We start from the raw sequence: 22,474 nt of genomic DNA on the forward strand, positions 1-22,474 counted from the left end.
GTAGATTATAAGACCTTCCATTTGGATGAGGATCATCATTTACAGACTCTTTCACCTACACTTCCCATTTAAATCTCACAATAATGCTGTGAGACATTTAATTTTCCCTTCTTTTTACAGATGCAAAAACCGAGGCTCAGTAGACGTAAGAAGCTAGCCCAAGGCCACACACACACAGAGAGAAAAGTGACAGAATCGATACATAAACCCATTTCTTCTTTTTCTCTAGTTCTTTCACTAATGAAACAAAGTATCAGTCCCGCTGGTAACCAAATTATCACTAAGTCTTAATTAGTGGAATGAGGTCATGAGTTTTCACTTTATCATTCATAATTCAGAGATGCAACCCGAAGGCCTGCACAAAAATGCTGCCATTATGGTAACACATTACACTCACGGTTTAGGATGTAGAAGGCAATGTTTATCTGTTCTTATTTTTAATTAAGTATTTTGTATTCTGTCTTAAACTATTTGGTTGGTTTATAAGACATTTTCGGCCCTCAGAACATTTTAGAAGTGAAAACCGCAATTCACTGACCTTCATTGGTAATGACTTCTCCCACCACCACCTCAACCACACATCCCTCCCGTCCTCCTGGAAGCTGTGACTGAGAACGTCTCTAATTCAGTCATCCTGCTCTTTGGTTACAACTTTCCAACTTTACACACTTCTTGTTGGACCATACCTGCTATGACTCTTTAACCTTGTCAGGCCCTGAAGTCTCTGATACTCAGCCACATCCTTGCTAGTACTCTAGAGTCCCTGCCCCGCTGGATTTGTGTTGTACTACCTAGAAAATGATTAACCCTGTTGCACCCAACCATCTGCTTTCTCCATGTCTTCCTCCATTTGTCTGAACACCACTGGAGAAAGTCACTCAGCAGCAATTTGTACCACCCTCAATTCACGGCGATCATCCTCAAATGGACTCTCAACACTAAATTCCTTCTGGATTCTATGTAATACTTACTCTCCCACATTATGAACTACAATTGACCTTTGAACAACACAGGAGTTAGGGGCACCAACTCTCATGCAGTCGAAAATCTGTGTATGACTTTTGACTCCTCCAAAACTTTACCAATATCTGACTGTTGACTGGAAACCTTACCAATATCATCAACAGTCGATTAACACATACCAGAGGTGCCATCAAATGTATACACATGACTTGTATTCATCTTTTGTTATTGGTATATAGTGAGTATTACAATTTTAATAAAGGTTTTTCCTTTCTTGAAATGTGTATACATTTTTTTTGGCACCCTCTGTATTTTGTATGTTATATGCATTATATACTGCATTCTTATAATGAAGCAAGAAAAGAAAATGTTATTAAGAAAATCATAAAGAAGAGAAAATACATTTATACTATGCATTAAATTCTGTGTATAAATAGACCCACACAGTTCAAACCTGATATTACAGGGTCAACTGCAATTGAAACCATCTCTACTCTTCAGCAAACCAACATCCTGATTTCCCCAGACTTTTGGTCTTAAAAGAAGACCTCCTTTTTATTCCTTGGAGAGAAAATCTAGTGGACAGAAAGACTTCTACCTCCAAAAATCAAATGTACAAACAGATAGATATATCTGCACCCATTCTTTTATTCTTTCCTTCAACAAATGTTTATGGAATGCCTACTACACTCCAGTTACTGTCCTGAAAAGTAGACCTATAGCTGTGACTAGGACACAGTTCTTCTGTCCTATGGAGCCATCTACCAGTGAAAAAATGTCTAAGATCATTTCAGAGAGGGGAAAGTACTGCGAGGAATATGAGACAGAATAATGGATTAGGTTGTTGGAGGAGATCATCAAGAGGATATGACCACTGGTTGAGCAGTGAGCTGGACCCAGGCAACCAGAGGCTATTCACGCCCTTCCCTTGTCCTTGGAATGTACATTATGTTCACCATTGCCACACTAGGAGCTGTTTTACGGATGCAGCCTTGAGAGAGTAATGTGCTGTTTAGACTACCTGGACTGGATATGTGACTGAATCCAGCTTTTGACAGGTGGGTGTGTAAATTTATTCACCTTGTGGTCGCCCAAGACAAGCCTTGTATGTAAGTGTTCCCTTGCTTATTAAAACTGACACCTACCAATCTGGAGTGTTTTTTCTCTTCCTTCAGTCTCCCCCTGGACTCTGTGTATGTGGGGTGGAGTGAGGGAGAGCTTAGAATTTAATCCCGGGGAGCAACTGAGGGTGCCAGCCTACATAGGCCCTGTGATTGGAAGTGGTAATAGAGGGGGGCAACATAAGATACAGTGCTCAGGGAAAGTCTCTCTGAGGAGGTGGCATTTGAGTCATGACTCAAATAACTCAAGTCAACCATGAGAAGATCAAGAGGGGAAGCAAGAACCAAGGTCCTGAAGCAGGACAAGTTTATTACATGTCAAGGAACAACAAAAATAGGTCTGTGTGGCTTGAGCAGAGGAAGCAACGGGGAGAACAGTATGAGACAGGGTCTCCACTCAGCCCTTAAGCTACAAGAGAGTTGATCTGAATGCAGTCTTTACATCTGGGCTTTGGAACTCCTTGCCTTTCCCTTCCCAGAAGCCCTCACTGCTGATTCATTGCATCTATCTCCTCTGTATTCCCTCTCAAGCTGATCTTTGCAATCAACATTTAAACATGCTCATGACACTAATATCTTAAAACACTTTCTCCTCCAGATTCCGAGCCTATTCAAACTTCAAAAAACAGTTGTTAATACTTATCCCTTTCTTCCCCTTCCACTCACTCTCCAATACTCTCCAGTATATTTTCATCCCGATCCTTGACTGAAACTGCTTTCGCTAAAGTAAAAAGTGATCTCCATTTCACTTGATCTCCCAACTACATTTGATTCTGTTGACCTTGACTTTTCTTTGAACTATTTTCTTCCCTTTTCCTAATGACCCAAATGACCCTTGGTTTTTCCATGACCACCCAGCAAGCCGCTCAGTCTCAGTAAACTTGACAAACATCCTCCTCCACCCTTCCACTATCAGTGCTTCTCACACTGGAGCGTGCATCGGAAACATATGAAGACCTCTTGTTGCACATATTGTTGAGCCCCACCCCCAGAATGTTTGATTCAGCAGGTCTATTTGCACTTCCAATAGATTCTCAGGGGGTTCAGATACTGCTGACCTGGGGACTACACTTTGAGAGCCATTATCTTAAATATTGTAACTCCTCCAGGCTCAGTCTTAGTCATCGCTTTTCACTGCTACTTTTATATTGATGATTTCATGTACACCCATAGCTTCAATTACCAGCTTTATATCAATGACACATAAAATTACATACTTCTTGTCTTGGACCCAGACCCAAATGTCCAACTGGAGTCAAAAATCTCCACTTGCATGCATCAAAGTTACCCCAAACTCAATGTATGCCCAGAAATGTACTTGGAATCTACCAGTTGTTTTTCCAGTGTTCCCTATTCAAGGAAATCATGGTTTGTCCATCTATTATAGAAGTCAGACTCTAAGCGTCATCCTCGACACCTCCTTCTCATTTACCAATCCCCATATCTAAAACTGATTAATTCCTGTTTATTTTACCTCCTAATTTTCTCCATGAATTCTTTGTGACTCTCCATTACTCCATCACCATCCTTGTCCAAACTGCCGTTTTCCTGGGCCACTGGCTACAACAATCTTCTTGACTTCTTCCAATCCGTTCTTTACACTTTATCCAGCGTGATTGTTTCAAAAGGCTTAGGACACCCCTCAGCCCAAATTTCAATGGTTTCCCATTGTTTCATAGGATAAAAAAATTATTGCAGCCTGCATGGTCTGGTGTCTGCCTATGTGTGTCAATCTCGTTTCACATCTTGCTCCTTGCTCTCTGCCCTCCAAATATTTATAAAGCACTATGCTCCTTCAGACCACAGGCCCTTTGGACATCATACTTTCCCTTCTAACAAGTGTTCTCTTAATGTCTACTCCTATAATTCCTAGTCATCCCTCATAGTCTTTGATCACCCTCCCTGGTCAAGGTCAGTTTCTTCTGTTACATGTTTTTATAGCACCAGGTATCTTCACTTCTAAGCAATTTCATAGCCTGTAAATATGCATTGAGTTATGTGAATGCTTCATTAAAATCTGTCTCCCTCTAGTTTTAAACTCTATGAGGTCAGGTACAGTCTATATTTTCTTACTGTGACATCTCCAGGGCCTATCCAAAGTGATAGAAAGAAGGCCCTCAATAAATACTATATGTTGAATGAATAAATAAATGAGATTGACTTTACTTTTTAGACAAGGAGTTTATTTTTGTTTTCCTAGAGGGCTTTATTCTGAGCCTTAGGGGCCCTTCTTCAGCAGCAGAATTTCATTAGCTGGTATCAGCATCTCGGTTATTGTTATGCAAAGCTACTAAGTGTGTATCCCTGAAGGCTGTGTTTTGCTTAGACTCTCCTAGGAAATGTGAGTGTGTGTGCATGGGCTGTGGATATTTAATATTAACTGACCTCCTACTGTGTTGCTCAGAAAGCAACTTATGATTTGCTACCACTCTAATTTTCTTAGTAATATTGTGTAATGGCTTCTGAATCCTCAGTGGGTTTAGAGCAGCTGTTAGGGAATATAAGAACTAAAATTTGATTGTGCATGGAAAATTGGCCTGCCTATGAGACAAATAGCTTTGGTTTCTTTACTCCATTTACTACAATTATCCAAAATCTCAATTTCGTTGGAATGCAAGAAACTGCAGCAGCTTTAATTAATGCTTTTGCCACTGTTCCTATTGATTATTGCAAATGTCTGTGTGTCTCTCCAAACATCTTCTGAGGGTTCTGGGCACTTCAAGGGACCTCCCCTGTTGCTGCTATAAGAGAGCTCATTAAAGCTCATATAACAAATGACCCCTCTGCTCCTATTTCTCCAGGCGTAACACAGCCAGAACCCACGCTGATTTCAGTTCCCATCCCTGCCCCTTGTTTGGAGAGTCTGTGCTTTTCTACAATTCAGCTTTGCGTTTCTAATGATCAATTCAAATTTCTGTTGTTTAGGGGATACTTGGCGTAAGCTCCTTGCCCGTGCTATCCTCAAAATACTGTTTTAAGGTTTAAGTCCCATCATCAATTGCAACTAAAAACTCAGTGGAGTTTGGGCCCTATTTTTTGAAAAAGCAAAATAATCCAGTATTGTTTTAAGACCTCTTTATCATTCTCTCCCTCCCCCCCCACCCCCTTGCTGATAAGTTTAGGGAGAATATATGAGATGAGCTGCATTATTTAAATTTCCAGGTTGTCTATAGCAACCCTTTTTCAGTCTAATTAGGACCAATAGGTTGTGAAATGCCTAAAGCAAATCCATTAACACTTACCTGCTTCTCTTCCGGTTCCACGGACTGACCGAGATACAGTCACCACGTTTGACAGGGCTAATGATTTGAAAACGCATCCATCCTCCGCTGTCAGGTGTTCAGCAGGAGTTCTAAGGGGCAAAGATGGAACATTTGCTAATGTCTTCCTCTGTACTGTCCCCGTGGTAGTATCACTGGCAGAGAAATCTGCAATTCATATAGGTGGTGACAGAAGAGGAATCTGGAGGATCAAGGGCACCTTTGCAATGATTTCTGTCTGGACTCCAGTCGCTGAAGTGGTCTTGTTTATTTGCTTAGTGTGCGAGTGGGACTGTGTATCAGCATAAGATTTCCGTTTATCAGTTACAGTTTCATTCTTGTCTGGCTAGTGGTCAGGGCCCCCCAGGGAAAGAAAGGAAGTGATTATATTTATTCTCAGTGTTCCCAACAGTCAGGTAAGGTGCTCTCGTGCCATGGTGTATGGGAAGGCAAATGGCATTTAGTAAATGAAACGCAACCTTTTAGAGGAGTCAGTGATGCTTCTCACAGGAATCAATGGCAAAGTCAATTGTTGTAAGAACTAAGATAGATTACATTAGGGTAGAAGGTAAGGGGATAGAACTGCCTGGTTACTCAGAGACAGAAGAAAAGGACTCTCTCTCTCTCCCTTCCTTTTCCAGTGAATTACTATAATTTAGTAATGCTGTTCAATCTTAACACTTTTAAATTAGAAATCAATAACACTTATGAGCTGAGCTATAACTACAAAGTAATATGGATGAATTTTTAACATAATGGGATTTTTACATTATGTCAACAGGTTTTGTCCTCTTTGAAAAAGGAAGCGCTATGTTTATTTCAAGGATTCGAATGGCCAGTCTTTTGCAAACTCTTATTTTGGAATGGCCTTCACAACCTGTGACATATTCTTTTGAATATTGTTCAGAGTGGCAAAGCTTCATCTCTTCAGTGTGTATTTGATTTGTGAAAACAGACAAAAGTCATTCAGAGCTAAATTCAGTGATTCAAAGTAGATGACCAAATTGGGTGATACAATCTGAACTCCAAACTGAGGTGCAGTAGTGAGCTTGATTTTTCTATGCTGGCTCCTCAGTTTACACTCCTGCCCACCCACCAGCACACCTCATGGAGCAATACATACCCTTCCAATGTTCATCTTTGTCTAGTAAAACCAGATTACTGAGCTTGTTTGAGTTCAGCAGTATTTTTCAACTTTTCTCAAAATCTACCTTTGTCCCAACTCATAGATCTTGAATCCAGAACTTGATTCTACTTCTAGCTCTTTGAACCAGGGGTTAGCAATGATTTCCCCAATGGTTGAACTGCTATTTTTCCAAGTTCTCACTTAAAATATTTATCTGACAAAGGACTCCCTACTCTACCTTGCTCCCCTGGAAACCCAACCTCTGACATGAGCCATGGGACCCACATGCCAATAGTCACCTGTTATGAGCATAATTTCAAAAGATGTGTTTCAGAGGTATTTTAATTAACTAGTGGTGTTATTTTGGGAATAAGTATATAATAAGCATACGATCTTCCAAAATGACTGCTTTTAAGATAATGCTCCCATGAATGTGTACACTCTGACATGGGTGCTTAAATTCTTTTCCCCATCTCTTTATTATGGAAGATTTCAAATGCTTTTGCCCAGCTTCAGCAACCATCAGCTTTCTCCTGTTCTTGTTTCATCAACTTTCTTCCAAATTTCTTCTGGAGTATTTTAAAGCAAATTGTACAGGCACTGTACTTTTTCGCCTAGAAATATGTCAGTATATATCTCTAACAGATAAGGAATTTTTTTAAAAAATCATTATTTTATTATTACACCCAACAAAATTAACAAAATTTTCTTCACACTGTCTACATTCTAATTCATGCTCAATTTTCCCAGTTATCTCAAAAATGTCCTGTTAGAGCTGGATGTTTGAGAGGATCCATACAAGGTCTACACATCACATGCCTCTGAAGACTCTTTTAAATATAATAGGTATTTTTGCTTTAAATAATAACTTACATATAACTACATACATTACTGTTATATATTTACCTTTCATAACTAAATTATGAGGAGATGTCTTGCTTTGTTTATATATAAGTAAGAATTTAATGGTTGCATTGAGCATCAAATTTCTATTAAAGCACTAAATTTCCTTCAGCAGAGACTAAAGAAAGGAATAAAGTTCACTAGCTGTCTAAACTGGATGGGCATATGAGGCAGTGGCCCTATTTTGCTGACCTCAAACTCTCCCTTTTTAGCCTTTGATTATGGTTCCATAAAAGTGAAAGTTCATAATTTCTATAATAAAGTTATTGTTTATAGATATTTGTTTACATCATTCTCAGATTTTCCAATATGAGCTCTCAAAAGAAGAGTTTATTTCAATGATAGATGGCTCTTCATTACGTTATTTTTCTAGTTCGTTGTTGCCACATAAACCTGTTAACCCTTAATACTATAGAAAATGAACATTTCAAAAACAAGTGGTAAGCATTTTCCAAAGCACTATCCAAATGATAACAATGTCCTTTAATTTATAAAATGAAAGCACAATACAATCCTAACTGCTTACCATTAACTTTATAAAAAAAGACAAATTTACTCTGTCTTTTTATATTGCCAATCTGCATAACCTTACCTCTGGGTCTTTATGTTTTATCCATTTTTTTTTCATTTAATGTAGTTTATTTTTAGTAACATAAATAAATATGAAAACAGATTCAGAAAAAAATACACTGTAAAAATTTACAGTTAGGAAAAACTTGATTATAAACCATTAAAGATAATACTGGTTTAAAAATCATCACTCACTTAAAAACATATTTCAGTGCATTAATAGTATTACTTTATGTTGTGATTTGCAAATTCATTATTGAATCATTTTAAAACTAGTATGTAAAATATACAAATGCAGTCCAGAAATAACAAGTTGATATAGTCATGCTTCAGATGGAACTAATGCTATGTTCGAGTAATTTTCCTGAAGGAAAAAAAAAGAATTGAAGAATTTAATTGAGCATTTGGAATAGCAAAAGAGAAAATTAATGTACTTAGGAGTAGACTGACGCAAATAACATTCCACTGCATTAACATTTATTTGTGCAGCAAACAGTCTCTAATCGAGCTCCTGTGCCTTAGCTTCTTAAGGTAAATAACTTTCTTTGCTGTAGAAGAGATCTGAACTTGGCTTTAGAAAGCATTCCAATCTAGCAATTGCTAATAAAAGATTTTATAACTGGTATTCCCATATGTATACCTCATCTATATGAGTATTAAGGTTTTAGATATGAAAATCCCCTACCTTTATTTTTTTTTAAGCTGAGGAAATATAGTATTGTTATCCCCACTACAATAACTACACACACACACACACACACACACACACTCACACGCATGCACACACACACACACACATGCATGCACGCAAGTAGGAGCATGTGCACGCAAGCCCATGAACACAAAGAATAAAAGCAGTTACAATTTGAAATGCAAAATATCTTACAGGAGTAAGTAATATTTATAAGAGTAACCACCCAATATTATACAGGTTTCTTTTTTTCATATTATAAACCAGTAAATCATTCCACTGAAAAGCTGTAACAATTACTTTCCTGGACAAAAATCCATTCTTTGGTAGTAATGAAAGCAATTCAATAGAGCAATGACTATTAATAAATATTTAATATCTGGACTTAAAACTCCTGCCCAACATCTGAGTGATAGAAAACTACTATAAGAAAAACAATTTCAATTACAGTAAAAAATTCCCTCCCTAAAAATGACTAGAAAGAATTCGATTTACCTACTTTTTTAATAACTCCTCCTGAAAACTCTGTCAAAAAAATTGTAGCAGTCTGTTTGTGTTTTATTGCACATGGGAGATTGATTTTGCAGGAATCTCAGGCAATTCCTTTTGCAAATGTGCCCCCCCCCTCCACAAACACACACAAATCCCCTATCGCGTGAATAATGATCTATAAGATTGCCTTGTGAGTTTGTCTCTGTAGCATAGGTTTTCTTTAAAGAAGGCTATCCTGAGAGGCTCTACATTGCCCACAGGTAGATAATGAATTCTGCAGGCTATCTAGAACAGCTGGGCAACTGCGGCTTCTCCACCTGAGACCCCAGCAGGTTGCAAGGCCATGACAGCTGGGGAAAGCGCCAACAGAGACTTGGATTAAAGAATGAGAGAAATGAATGGACTTGTTTTTTAAGCATGTACCTCAATGCTTCCCAAAGGTAAATACAATTTATTCTTATCAATTCTATTGTTTAAAAAAATCGAGTTTAATTTACCCCCTTTCCACAACCCTTTCAACAAATATTGACAAAAGAGAGTAAGCTACACCAAGTCTAATGGCACGAACTGTTCTCATGAGTCGAGTTATTCATTGGGCTTTAAACATTTGAAGTGTGTAACAGTGAAATTGAACAACTTTTTATCCTAAAAGTTACAGAGGTTAAAAGACATTTGTGGAAGATTATGCCTATTGCTTATAGAACGCAATAAAGATAAAAGTACTTGAGGGATCTATAACAATAGTATTTAGGTTTATTGTTTTTATCTTAGTTTTAGAAAGTTAATCATATTTTGTAGGAAGACTATAAAACATTAGTCCCTACATTCTCACAATAAAATAATCTCTTTAGCAAACAGACAGGAATAAAAAGGCAAATTGGTTCAGATTATTTTCTACTATGGTTTGGACAGAACATGACATTTCCCCTGCTATTATAAGATTTGTTTGTTTTGTTTAATTTCTCACAATACCTAGAAAAGAGCATTAATAATACAAGATGCTTAGAAATAATACCTTTCATTTGTAATAATATTGCTGAATCAAGAGAACAATTTCATAGAATGGCCTAAAACCTCACCACCTGCCCAACTTTTTAATCGCATGTCCTTTCTTGGGGAAGAGCAAAGAAATAAAAATAAATTATTATCTTTTACCACTTTTTCAACTTCCATTAACATCCTCTAGATGAGTGGCTATTTACAGAGTTAACATAGACTATTTGTTATTTCCATCAGATATGAAAATATTTTCTTCAAGTTACCCTGGGAATAATAATGCTAGGTTTACAACTACAAATTGACTAACCCTACTAAGTTTAAATGACGTTAAAATATCATTCAGTAGAATGTTGACAACCTATAACCACCCATAAAAGAAAGTCTTCATTGCAGCATCATGAAGCCATGCTAAAGTAGGACAAAGTATACAAAACAGCATTTGTTTTTATTTTTCAAGAAAGCAAAACTCACAAAGTATGACTAGCATATCCTAAGAAAAACTCCCTTCAGTCAAAGACCATTTGTCTTTCAGTTGGTACCACTTCTTTCCTTCTGCTGACAGATGGCTAGGTTTTCAGGCCTTCCTGGTGGGCTGGCACTAGCCTTGTCCAACATTTAAAAACAGACAATATTATTTTGCCTATAAAGATTCACACCAGAACACTTTACTGTTCCTATATATAATATAAGAATAAAAATACATACAGAAATATGTAGGAACTGACTGTTCATATACACATGTATATATATATATATATATATATATATATATATATATATATATATATATATATATATATATATATATATATATATATATACATATATATATACATATATATATATATATATGCTATAAAAGCTGTATTCTTAGAGATACTATTCTAGGGACTATATAGAGCCAGTGTTTCTTGTTATTCCACTGAAGTGTGTAAGAAGCTCAGACACAGGCAGTTTGTATAAATATACTTCAATATGACAATGCACAGAATAATCGAGGCAAAGTAGGGTGTTGCCCACAAACCACATTATCTATCACACAGTTCAAATGTTGCCTCCCAAATTCCTGAATTATCTTAATTCTCTGGGTCTACATGAACGCAATATACTTCCATTAGGATTCAAGCTGTGGTCTTGCATCTACAGGAGTGATTTTGCTTTCAAATTCTGCTCAACAACACACAAATTGAATGCCTATTTAGCAGAAAGAAGTAAGGTGTTATAGACGATGTCATACAAAAAAGACACCATTTCCCACAAATGCTCTATGTGATAATTATATATGAAGGTAATAGTGTCACTTTGAAATATTATTAGAAATCAGAACCCTGCTGAGTCCAATGGAAATAAAGTCTCTATTACAAGTTAAGTTATTCTCAGCTGGTGCCTTCAACTAAGGCAACTTGTATTAGTTTTAAATTTAAAGCCTCCAAATCCCCCACTTAAAATAATGCCTAACAAGCCACCCTAGAAACACATTGTACCATCATCACACTATATTGTATGACGGTATAGAACAAGATAAAAAGGAATGGAAACACCCAAAACAACACCTGATAATCACTCAGCTTCCAGAATCAGGGAAAATTATTCAACAGAACCAGACTGAAAGGTCACAAACCAATGAGTGACCTACCCTATTAAACCACTAGGAGAGGGCAGGCCTGCCTCCTTATAAGTAGATGGATGACACCTTCCATCGTCTGTTTTTCCCCTGGTTCAGAAACACTAAGTTTATATTAAGCAGCTATATCTTTCAACCATATAGATAGACAGTGGAAATCAAGGTGTCATTGTCCCTGTTCTCATTGCCTACACACCCTATCCCATATCCCACTGGACATTGTAAAGACCAAAGCACAGAGTAGAATGTTGTGGACAGAGGTCAGATATGGAAATAGCGGAAGCTCAAAATCAAGAGCTCAAGACAAAACAGATGAGAATTAAAACCAGTTCAGCCTAGTACTATGTAAACATGATAAATTTGGTTACAAAACTGAATATAAATATCAATGAGAGTACTTTAAAGAAAATACGTGTTATGAAAAAAGTAACTTTCCATGCATAATTTGTTTTAAACCCTAGGCTATACAAATAGGAGTGAGAGCAATCGCTCAGTATCCCAAACTTGGAATCATCATTGGCTCCTCTCTTTCACTCACACGCTCTATTTAATCCATAAGCAAATCCTGTTGGCCCTGTACACCTTCAAAAATATACCCGGACCCTGATCACGTCTCACCTCCTCCACCGACGCCCCTTCGTCTCACAGCTGGATTACTGCAGTAGGCCTGCTAACCCATTTTGCCATATCCTGTTTTGCCTGCTTTTGTAGTCTCTTCTCAGCACTGCAGTCAGTGTGGTCCTTTTAAACATATAGGTCAGATGTTCTCAGTTGCCTTTTATACAAGTACATCTTCCAATTGTTTCCCATCTCACTCAAGATAGAAGTCAAAGTCCTACAGTGGCCACAGGACCCTCTAAGTGCTGGCTCCTGCTTACTTCTCTGGTATCATCTACTACTCTTGCCCACACTCACTCTGTGCCTTGACCATGCCAGGTGCACCCCAGTCTCAGTGTCCTTGAGTACGATACACTCTTGCCTAGACTCTTCTTCTCCTTGACATCCACATGGCTCCCTCACACAGGCACCAGCATGGTTGCAAAGCTCTTCACAAAATACACAGGAATGGCGATCTTGAAATTGAAGCAGTGTTTGACCTGCACAACTGCACACACTGATCCTACTCACTCTCTGATCTCCTTCAGGTCTTTGCTCAAAAGACCCCCACTCAGGAAAGCATCCCTTGATCATTCTACTTAAAAATGTAATATTGGGGCAGCTGGTTGGCTCCATTGGTTAAAGCGTGGTGCTCATAACACCAATGTTGCAGGTTCGATTCCCACATGGGCCAGTGAGCTGCGCCTTCCACAACTAGATTGAAAACAATGACTTGACTTGGAGCTGATGGGTCCTGGAAAAACACACTGCTCCCAAATAAAAATTTATGAAAAAAGAAACAATGCAATACTTCTCTGGAAATTTCCATCCCTCTTCTCCACCTTTTTCTCTGCAGCATTTATCACCATTTGGCATACTACAATATTTCATTTAATGTAAATATCATTAATTTTAAGGCTCACCGTTTTTATAAAATATTCTACCCAAAAAATATGGCCATTAAACATGATACACACCAGTTGTGAGAGGCATCCTGATTTAAAAGATGCTAAATTGTGAAAAAATGTACCTCTTTGAATCAATGAAATATGGTCATTTACCTATTTATGTATTGTTTATTACTTGTCTTTCTCCACTAGAATTAAGCTCCAAAAAGGCAGGCTTTTTATCCTTATTTTTCACAACTTGAATATTGCCTAGGAAATCATGACAGGTATTCAAGAAGTATTTTCTGATTGAATGAATGAAAGCAAGTACAAGTAGATGAAGTTCCTTATTTCGCATAAGGAAAATTTATGAGATACTTTATTTTGACATTTATAATTGGCTATAAATATAAGTTAAATAATTTTTTAGGTAAAATCCTATGTAATTCAAGATTTAAAAATCAAAGCATACAATATTCAATGAAGATATAAAAATTATGAACCTTGTCAGACTGCATAGTATGGTCCCAAGTACATACTTACACATGCACATAAACACACAGATACACAGACACAGACACAGACACACACACACACACACACACACACACACACACACACACCAAAAACGAAGAGAAAAGAGAAAAAGACAAAAATATACTTTTTGAGGGAGACTTTAAAAATATCTCTTCCTGCCTCTGACATATTTAAAAAGATAGAAAGTAACATATGGAAAATGATAACACAATTAACTACATTGAACAAAATAGTTATAAAGTTAGTTATATAAAAATCTTTAAGTGTCAAGGGAATATAAAAGATGTTCATATTCTTGTGTTGGTCACAAAATATAGTCTAAATTTAAAACTATAGTTTAAATAGCAAAAGCGAGAACACAAAATAAGTGACAAGGCAACAACAAAAACAAAAAACAGAAAGCATGAACTATATCAGGTATAAATATATATAAGTAATCTAAACTTCTATACTAAACAACAAAGATTCAAATCATTCCCTATTCTATAATTGGTAGATAATAAACCCTTTTTTTCTTTAAAATTTTAAAAAATATTTTAATTTTCTAAAATTTTTCAATTACAGTTGACACTCAATATTATTTTATATTAGTTTCAGGTATACAACATAGTGCTTAGACATTTATATAATTTATGAAGTGTTCCCCGATCAGTCTAGTACCCACCTAGCACTATACATAGTTATTATAATATTATTGACTATATTCCCTATGCTGCACTTTATATCCCCATGACTATTTTCATAACTGCCAATTTGTACTTCTTAATCCTTTCACCTTTTTCACCCAGTCCCCTAACTCTCTTCCCATCTGGCAACCGTCAGTTTGTTCTCTGTATCTATGAGTCTGCTTCTATTTTATTTTGTTCTTTAGATTACACATGTAAGTGAAGTCTTATGGTATTTGTCTTTCTCTGTCTGACTTATTTCACTTAGCCCAATACCCTCTAGGTCCATCCATGTTTTTGCAAATGGCAAGATTTCATTGTTTTTTATTCCTGAGTATTATTCCATTATATATATGTACCACATCTTCTTTATCCAATAATCTAATGACAGAGACTTAGGTTGCTTCCATTATCTTGGCTATTGTGAACAACATTGCAATGAACATAAGGCTGCATATATCTTTTCAAATTAGTGTTTTAGATTTCTTCAGATAAATACCCAAAAGTGGAATTGCAGGGTCATAGGTAGAAAAAAAATTTTTTTAATTATAAATAACAAATCCTTTTTCCCTTCAATGAGAATAATGATTCCTTTCGCTTACTTTTTAAATATTTTGTGACATAAACTGTTTTAATTATTTCATCTTTAGTTACTTGAAAAGTCTATATCACATTTTAACTCTACTAGTTGTTGACTTAAAGATATACAATATATGCTACCAAAAGACATCCAAAACAGAAAGAAGCAGAAAGCTTATAAGTAAAAGTGTGGGGATAACAAATAATAAAAACAAAGAACACAACAACAAAACAAAAAAATGGAAAGTAGGATTTAAAAAAAACAAAGCTAAAAGCAGAAATCAATGACCCAGAATACAGCAAAACGGTGGAATAAATAAATAAGTCTAAGAGCTAATTCTTGGATCAAAATAATGAAACAAATCTTTGTCAAATATACATACAGAAAAAGAAAACAAATAAACAATGAGAAACAGAAGGGAACTAGAAGGCCCCAAAGACCAGGTTACTGGGAAGCAGAATGACAAGTTGATCTGATACTGAAACTATGGCTGATCTTGGATCCATTCCTGATCTTGAAACCAAGCAGCTAAGATTTAGTAGCCAACAGAGGGATAAGAAGCAAGAGAAGCAAGGCCTTGGGGCCTAGCCAGGAGGGAGGTGCAATAGCCCTCCACAGACCTGGGAAGGCTATATCCTCAAGGAAGCATGGACCAAAAGAAAGACTTCCTACTAGTAGCAAAAATAGGGAAGAAAATATCTGTATCCCATCCTGACCTCTGAGCACAGCTTTAACAGGACTATCAAAGAATTAATAACTACAGGCCAGCCTTCATGTGATTTTGGTGTTTGATTTTATACAACATGTATAATCCCACAAACCTGAAATCAACAAAACTCAAAGTGGTCCCAGAGTGGTAAAAGACTGAGCTACTTAAAGAGGAAAATATTCATCCTACATGGAGGAATGCCTCCTTCACAAGACTCCACATATGAAGCCCCAGTAACCATGACTTCACAGTCCAATCTTACAAAACACATGAGAAAACAAGTTTCCCATGAACAAGAGTCTTGTTCCCTTGAACAACACACTGAATTAGACTGTCAAAAATTTCAGATATCAGAATTACTGGATGCATACTATAAAATAATGATCAAAATACATGAGAAATAAAATATGGGACTGAAAACATGAAAAAAGAACAAAAGATCATTTTACTTTCTAACATTATGACAGACAAGATACACTGAATGATCCACTGATTGAAAGAACTAAAATGCTGGATACAATATAACGAAAATATTTTTAGCACATCATTGCACTGCCACAAAAGCAAAGAATCTGCAGGTCCTCAAAACTCACTGAAAATTGAAATCCCAAAATAGAAGGGACACCTAAACTGACAATTGCCCTGATGATTTCTGCTGCTCCCCTAAAAACCTTGACGTTTCACTACAGTTTCTGCATGACATTGTCAGGAAACAGAAGGTGGAGTCTTGGGCCCACCTGGGGGAGGAAACTAATCAGGAATCCTAGGTAAAGTGCAACTCCACAAGCTACCCCCTCAGCGTAATTAGAAATAATGAATTAGAAATGAATAATGAATTAGAAATAAACCCATCACATAGAAGGAGAGAGCCAGGAAATTTCCCTAATTCAACCTTTGAATTAGGTGGAGGAGGAGAAAAATACACTCCTAAAAATTTGTATCCATAAGCCAGCACACAGGTAGTTTTTGTTGCAAATTCATATACTTATATTATCATCCAAAAAAAAAGAAATCCCTAAATGGAAAAGTTAAACTGGTTCTGGGTTAATAATATTCCCCAAGTGACTGGCTAAAGCAAATAAGGATCCTCTTGGAAGAATTCACCTTCAATTTGAGCCTCAAAACATTCCTATAGATAAAGTTCCAGGAATAATGTAATTTACATTCAAACATCACGTTAAAAAAAGCAAAGTATCATGAGTGAAAAGTATCATGAGATGCAGAAATAAACCTGTGAATATATCAGATATTGCTAATATCAGAATATTAAAAAATATTACACTTACATATTTAAAGAATTAAATGAGAAACTTAAATATACGCACAAAGAATGATCAAAAAGAACCTGACAGTACCTCTACCTTCACAATAATTGAAATGAAAATACTCAGTGGTGATTAAATAGATTATGATGACAAATTTAATGTTATTTTAACACAATTAACTGTGTATGTTTGTGGGTGTGTGTGTGGTAAACACTAAATGATTAGGCAGGAGATGCATAATTTCTAAACATGGGAAATTATGTTAAAACAATTAAATATTGAAAAATAAGTACCCAAAAGAAACTCACTGAAAAATATATTTAGTATGATTAGTAAGTTATATACTCATAACCTGTATGTATGTTTCATGATAATTTATTAAATAAAGAGAAAAGGGAACAAGATACCATATAACAGACCAGCACATAGGGTCTTCACAGATATTTATTTTAAACTGTATGGATTACACAGATTAAGCAGAGCTGAAATAAAAGAATTAGCAGATGAAATCTAGATGATGAAATCATTCAGAATGCAGGACCAACACACCCTGAAGAGAATAAAAGTCAAGGAGAGGAAAATGCTGAAAGTATATATTACTAGAATTCCAGAAGAAGAAAATAAAGATAATTGGAAAGAGGCAACATTTAATTACAAGGGATAATTTTCCATACTCAGTGAGGATTCTTGTTTTTCATTCTCACATTCAAAAAGTATCACAAATTACAATATAAGTATTCTCTATTTCTATTGAGGTTTAATATAGATGAGTCAATACAATACCCAGCATTCCTGACTTCTGTCATAAATGTTTTTCTTAAGGTAACCTCAAGTATTCATGATATATGCTAGTACATCACACGCAACACTTGTGATATGCCTTATCCAATACAGAAATTAAGTACATGTACTTTTTTGTGGAGTTAATGGATAACAATCTAAATCTGCACTAGATCTTGTTAAACAAGGATGATGATAATTTGGGGAGAAAGGGGTATCAAACACAAACACTTTTTTCTTGGTTCCAAATTCTATCTTAATTTGGAAAATTTTCATGGCCGCTGGGCCTATCCTGGAAATCTTTCCAGAAGTTTAAACAGTATTGTTTGTTTGTTTTTGAAAAAGAAGGTGATGTACTTCAGACATGGAAAATCTTTATTAAGCCAAAAATAAGGTACAAATGGAATAGGACTATTTGAATGAGAACCATTCTGGTAAATGTGGAACATATGAGTATATACGGCCTGAAGAGTCACTTTCTTACCGTTGGTAGAAAAAAATAGGGCCCTGGGGAGAGAGTGGGAGGAAGGGAAGGAGGAGGCAAGGGGAGACAAAGGAGGAAAGAGATGAGGTCATTCGTAAGAAAAAAGTACAGCGACTGGACCCGCCAGAACTAGATTTCGGTGGCAGAGAGCACATCCACGACGCCATCTTGCCCCTGAAGGTGAACTTTAGCTAATTACAACGGATTCTAATCACACCCTGTGTTGCCATAACAGTTTCAACAAGAGCCAAAAAAGGGTAAGAGAATCCCTCCTCCCAACTGAAGGAGTGGTCAGTAAGGACCGCCCAGGAACACCTACAACACCCCCCTTAAAACTTGAATATTTTGTGCCCTCATTTTGAAAATAATAAATTCCTAGGCTTCTTTGTTCTTTGGAGCAGTTGCTCTTCTCCTGGCCTACCTGCTCCCACCATCTTGGAAGTGTCCTATCCTATTTCTTTTAATAAATTCACCAATTGCTTGGTTTATTCAGTGCGTCTTTGAATTCTTTCCTGCGGCTTTCACCAAGAACCCATTTTTCAGCAACAATTTGGTATTTATTGATTTTATAAATTAGGTTAAAATATAGGCCTGTCTCATTTACTTTCCATTTAATATAGTTAAAGTTCAAGCAAGAAATTTGTTTAAGTAATTGATCCACCTAACTACCTTAGATTTATTTCTTAAAATACACAAAGCCAACTCGTATCTCTCTCCGAGCTCCTCTAAACTTCCCCAGATTCGCTGTGATGCAGGACCAAGCTCATTCCTCGCCAAGACTTTTGGGTACAGGTTGAAACTAAAATTCTTTTTTTATGACTTGAGTAAAAGAATAGTTGAGAGAGCACATTTAAAATAAACCAACATGTGGAAGCCTTTCCCTAACTGTACCTTTACTGATTATAAATTTTACGAAGTGCCCTTATACCAGGAAAGCAACCCCCTACTAACCACTTTGAAGCATGTTACTGACCTTCGAAGACCTTGAACTTCCCCTTTCTGTTATGGGGTGTGTCATGAGTGACTCTTCACATTAGATCATCACACTTTGGGATTAAGGGTAAGGACATTGAGCTAAAACAATGGTGGGTCTCTGAAATTTACAAGTATAAATAAGCTGATGTGTAAATTCAGGATAAGTAATATGCATGAAAGTAATTTACAGTGATGCCAAAGTTCCCTGTAGCCTGCTTATACAACCTCAGCAGATAAGCTTGTCAAATCCCATACAGTCAATCCAATTATAGGTGGTTAGACTGAGGACAAAAATTGTCAAGGAATACATTAGGAATTCAAGTAATAAAATAATAACAATAATAATAAATATTGATTTCCTGAGTAAAGAACTGTGACCTATTTGAGTACATCTGGACAGTGCAATCAGGAAGCCACATGTGGCTATTGAGCACTTGAAATGCAGTTAGCCCAAATTAAAATGTGCTATACGTCTAAAACCTACACTGGATTTCTTAACAATTAATATTAAAATAAGAATGTGAACTATGTCATTCAAATGTTTTATATTGATTACATGTTGAAATGATAATATTTTGAACACGTTGGGTTGAATAAGATATAGCATCACAATCAATTTCACTTCTCTTAAATGTGGGCACTAGAAAATTTTAAATGATATATGTAGTTTATATTTGTGGATTTCACTATATTTCTATTGAACAATACTGTAGTGAATTGTCAAACATAAAAGTTCTTGGTCATTCATGGCTGTTCGTTTTGACTGAAGACTCCATCAAAAGGGTTCCTCATTTGGGTTAAAGCCCCAAAACATTGATTAAACATTTTTAAGTGTTAGGCCAATGGAGTTAGCATATGGATCAATATTAGGTTTATCTGGTAAAATTGTTTTTTTCAAAGACATGTATGATTGTGGCTATACAATTTGCAAAACTTTAATGACATCTTGAAATTTTAGGAACCACCTTTCCTTTGTATACAAATTATCTGTTCTGTCTCCTACTTTAATACATACATTATATAAAATATGTAATAATAGGTAGTTTATATTTACATATAACTTCATGTTTAGTTAGTATTTTAGTACACATACTATACACTTTATCCTACTTTATTTTATATTTTAGGAATTCTCACTAAGTTCTGGGAACACTGTGAAGGAAATTATTTATAATTGTTGGTCTTATTTTACAATGCCATATTGAAATCTGGCTCTAATTTGCTTGATAGAGGAAATGGTTAAAGAAAAATGGGGAGCAGAATAAAACCAATTTGGCAGTTTGTAAGTCATAGTCAGTTGTCTAATTCTCTTACACCTCACTATTTGCAGTGAATCATGATGCTATAGACATTATACTTTTTCTCTTCATTTCTAACTGAGTAACATGTCTTATTTTTATACTTTATTTTATACATTTTGTTCTTAGATTTTACTTCATCTTTCAAGGGTCCTGAATGAGAGTACATTTCTTTATGATTTAGAAAAATATTTCAAGTAATAAAGTTGCACCAGCATTCAGAGGAAAGAGAGTGGAGTGGACATTTACACTTCGTTACTGACTGTTACTTTTTCACCTTCTCCTAGCTGTAGCCCCTCCTTCAGAAAACCTCCTCCCCCAATCTTAGTCTAGCCATTTGGGTGGGAAGCTGGCTGCCAAGCGTAGTGTTTCCTGCATCACTTCCCCATGGCCACAGGTCTGGTCACTAATCAGAGCCAATTCAAAATTAGTCCCAAGGCTTGTATTGGGAAACCAATAGAGAGACACTCATTTTTGCTGAGAAAATACAATGTATATCTGAAACTATATTGTACCACAAGGCGAGAGCCCTTCTGAAAATATAGTCAGTACACAGAAAAGAAGAACAAAGAGATAGAGAGAAATTTAACAGCCCACCTTTGTACAGCTCAGACATGTGTGTCACAAGTTACCCTGAATTCCTTAAACCAGTTTGAGTTGGGCTGTCACAAGACTGATATTTAGCTAAAACACACCTATGTAGTCATGACATTTGTTTATGGGACATCCTGATGAATTGGTGCCCATTCTAACAACCATTTTGATCAGGTGCTACCCACATTTTTCTGATTTTTTTTATGTAATAATATTTAAAATATTACCTTTGCTTTTAATCAAAAACGTTTGAATAATAAAGTGGGATTTGGAAACATGAATATATCAAGAGTAAGGGTAACCTTCCAGTAGACAGGAAGACAATGAGGAAAGGAAAATACAAATCTATTCACAAATATATAAAACAGGTATTTGTATCATCAAGTTATAAAAAGACATCAATCCACCTTTTCAGCTTTAAAAGGTAATTTGCCCTCTTGGAGTATGTTTCCTCTTTTATTAAATGGGCATTAAAAGTAACTGCTCTGCCTATCTTATAATACCATAAGTATCAAATGGGATACTACCTATAAAAACACTTTTTGTATAAACCATTCTGTGTGAGAAAATAACAATAATAAAGGCAAGTGAAGACTTCATAAATGTAAAGTATTACTCCATTTTATTCACACATCTGATTTTTAGGTTATTTATATTCCCTATGCGTTGAAAGTTCAGTATCAATTCAGTTTCCATGTTAGAAGTACTTTATCATTCTAGATGATAATATTTTTCAATTTTATTATCCTTAAAATTATTTCTAGTGTACTTTTTGTTTGTGCATTTTGTTAGTTGTTACTCTCCTCTCATCACTCTCTAATACCCATCAGAAAAGTATAAAGTTACTTTTACCATTATCTGTTTCTAAAAAAATATCCAAATTCTCTGAACCACAATGTTTTAATATTATTTGTTACCTTTAACAAGGATATTTCCCTTTTTATGCTTTCATTTTATTTGATTATTCTTTTACTCTTTTAGTGAAAGGAATATTTATGGTTTTTAGTTTCAAATGTGACTCATTTTTGTAGAAAGTTTGAAATAGACACATAAAATATATACAAATGTGATCTCAATACCTAGAAATAATAACTAATAACTTACAATTTTATTTAGAGATATTGCATGGGGTGGCCTGTTAGCTCAGTTGTTTCGAACGTGGTGCTGGTAGCACCAAGGTTGCCGGTTCGATCCCTGCATGGGCCACAGTGAGCTGCGCCCAAAGAAGCACTCGCTTCATCTCTTTAAAAAAATAAAAATAAAGAGATATTGAATGGAATATCTCTTTTATAAACTGTTTTATACACTGAAAACATCCTTCCATATTATTAAGTGTTGCTATAAGAGAGTTTCT

The 22,474-nt window shown here is 35.9% G+C and overlaps 1 long non-coding RNA gene across 1 annotated transcript in view; it reads right to left on the reverse strand.

Moving 5' to 3' along the window:
• Positions 1-5,314: 5,314 nt before the first annotated feature.
• Positions 5,315-22,474, reverse strand: part of LOC141568548 (uncharacterized) — a 158,100-nt gene continuing 140,940 nt past the window's right edge. Inside the window, exon 4 of the long non-coding RNA XR_012491692.1 lies at positions 5,315-5,436. This is a non-coding gene — a long non-coding RNA (uncharacterized LOC141568548). The remainder of the gene's footprint in view (positions 5,437-22,474) is intronic.

Source organism: Rhinolophus sinicus, linkage group LG02 (genome assembly GCF_036562045.2).
Source record: "Rhinolophus sinicus isolate RSC01 linkage group LG02, ASM3656204v1, whole genome shotgun sequence".
Taxonomy (NCBI): domain Eukaryota; kingdom Metazoa; phylum Chordata; class Mammalia; order Chiroptera; family Rhinolophidae; genus Rhinolophus; species Rhinolophus sinicus.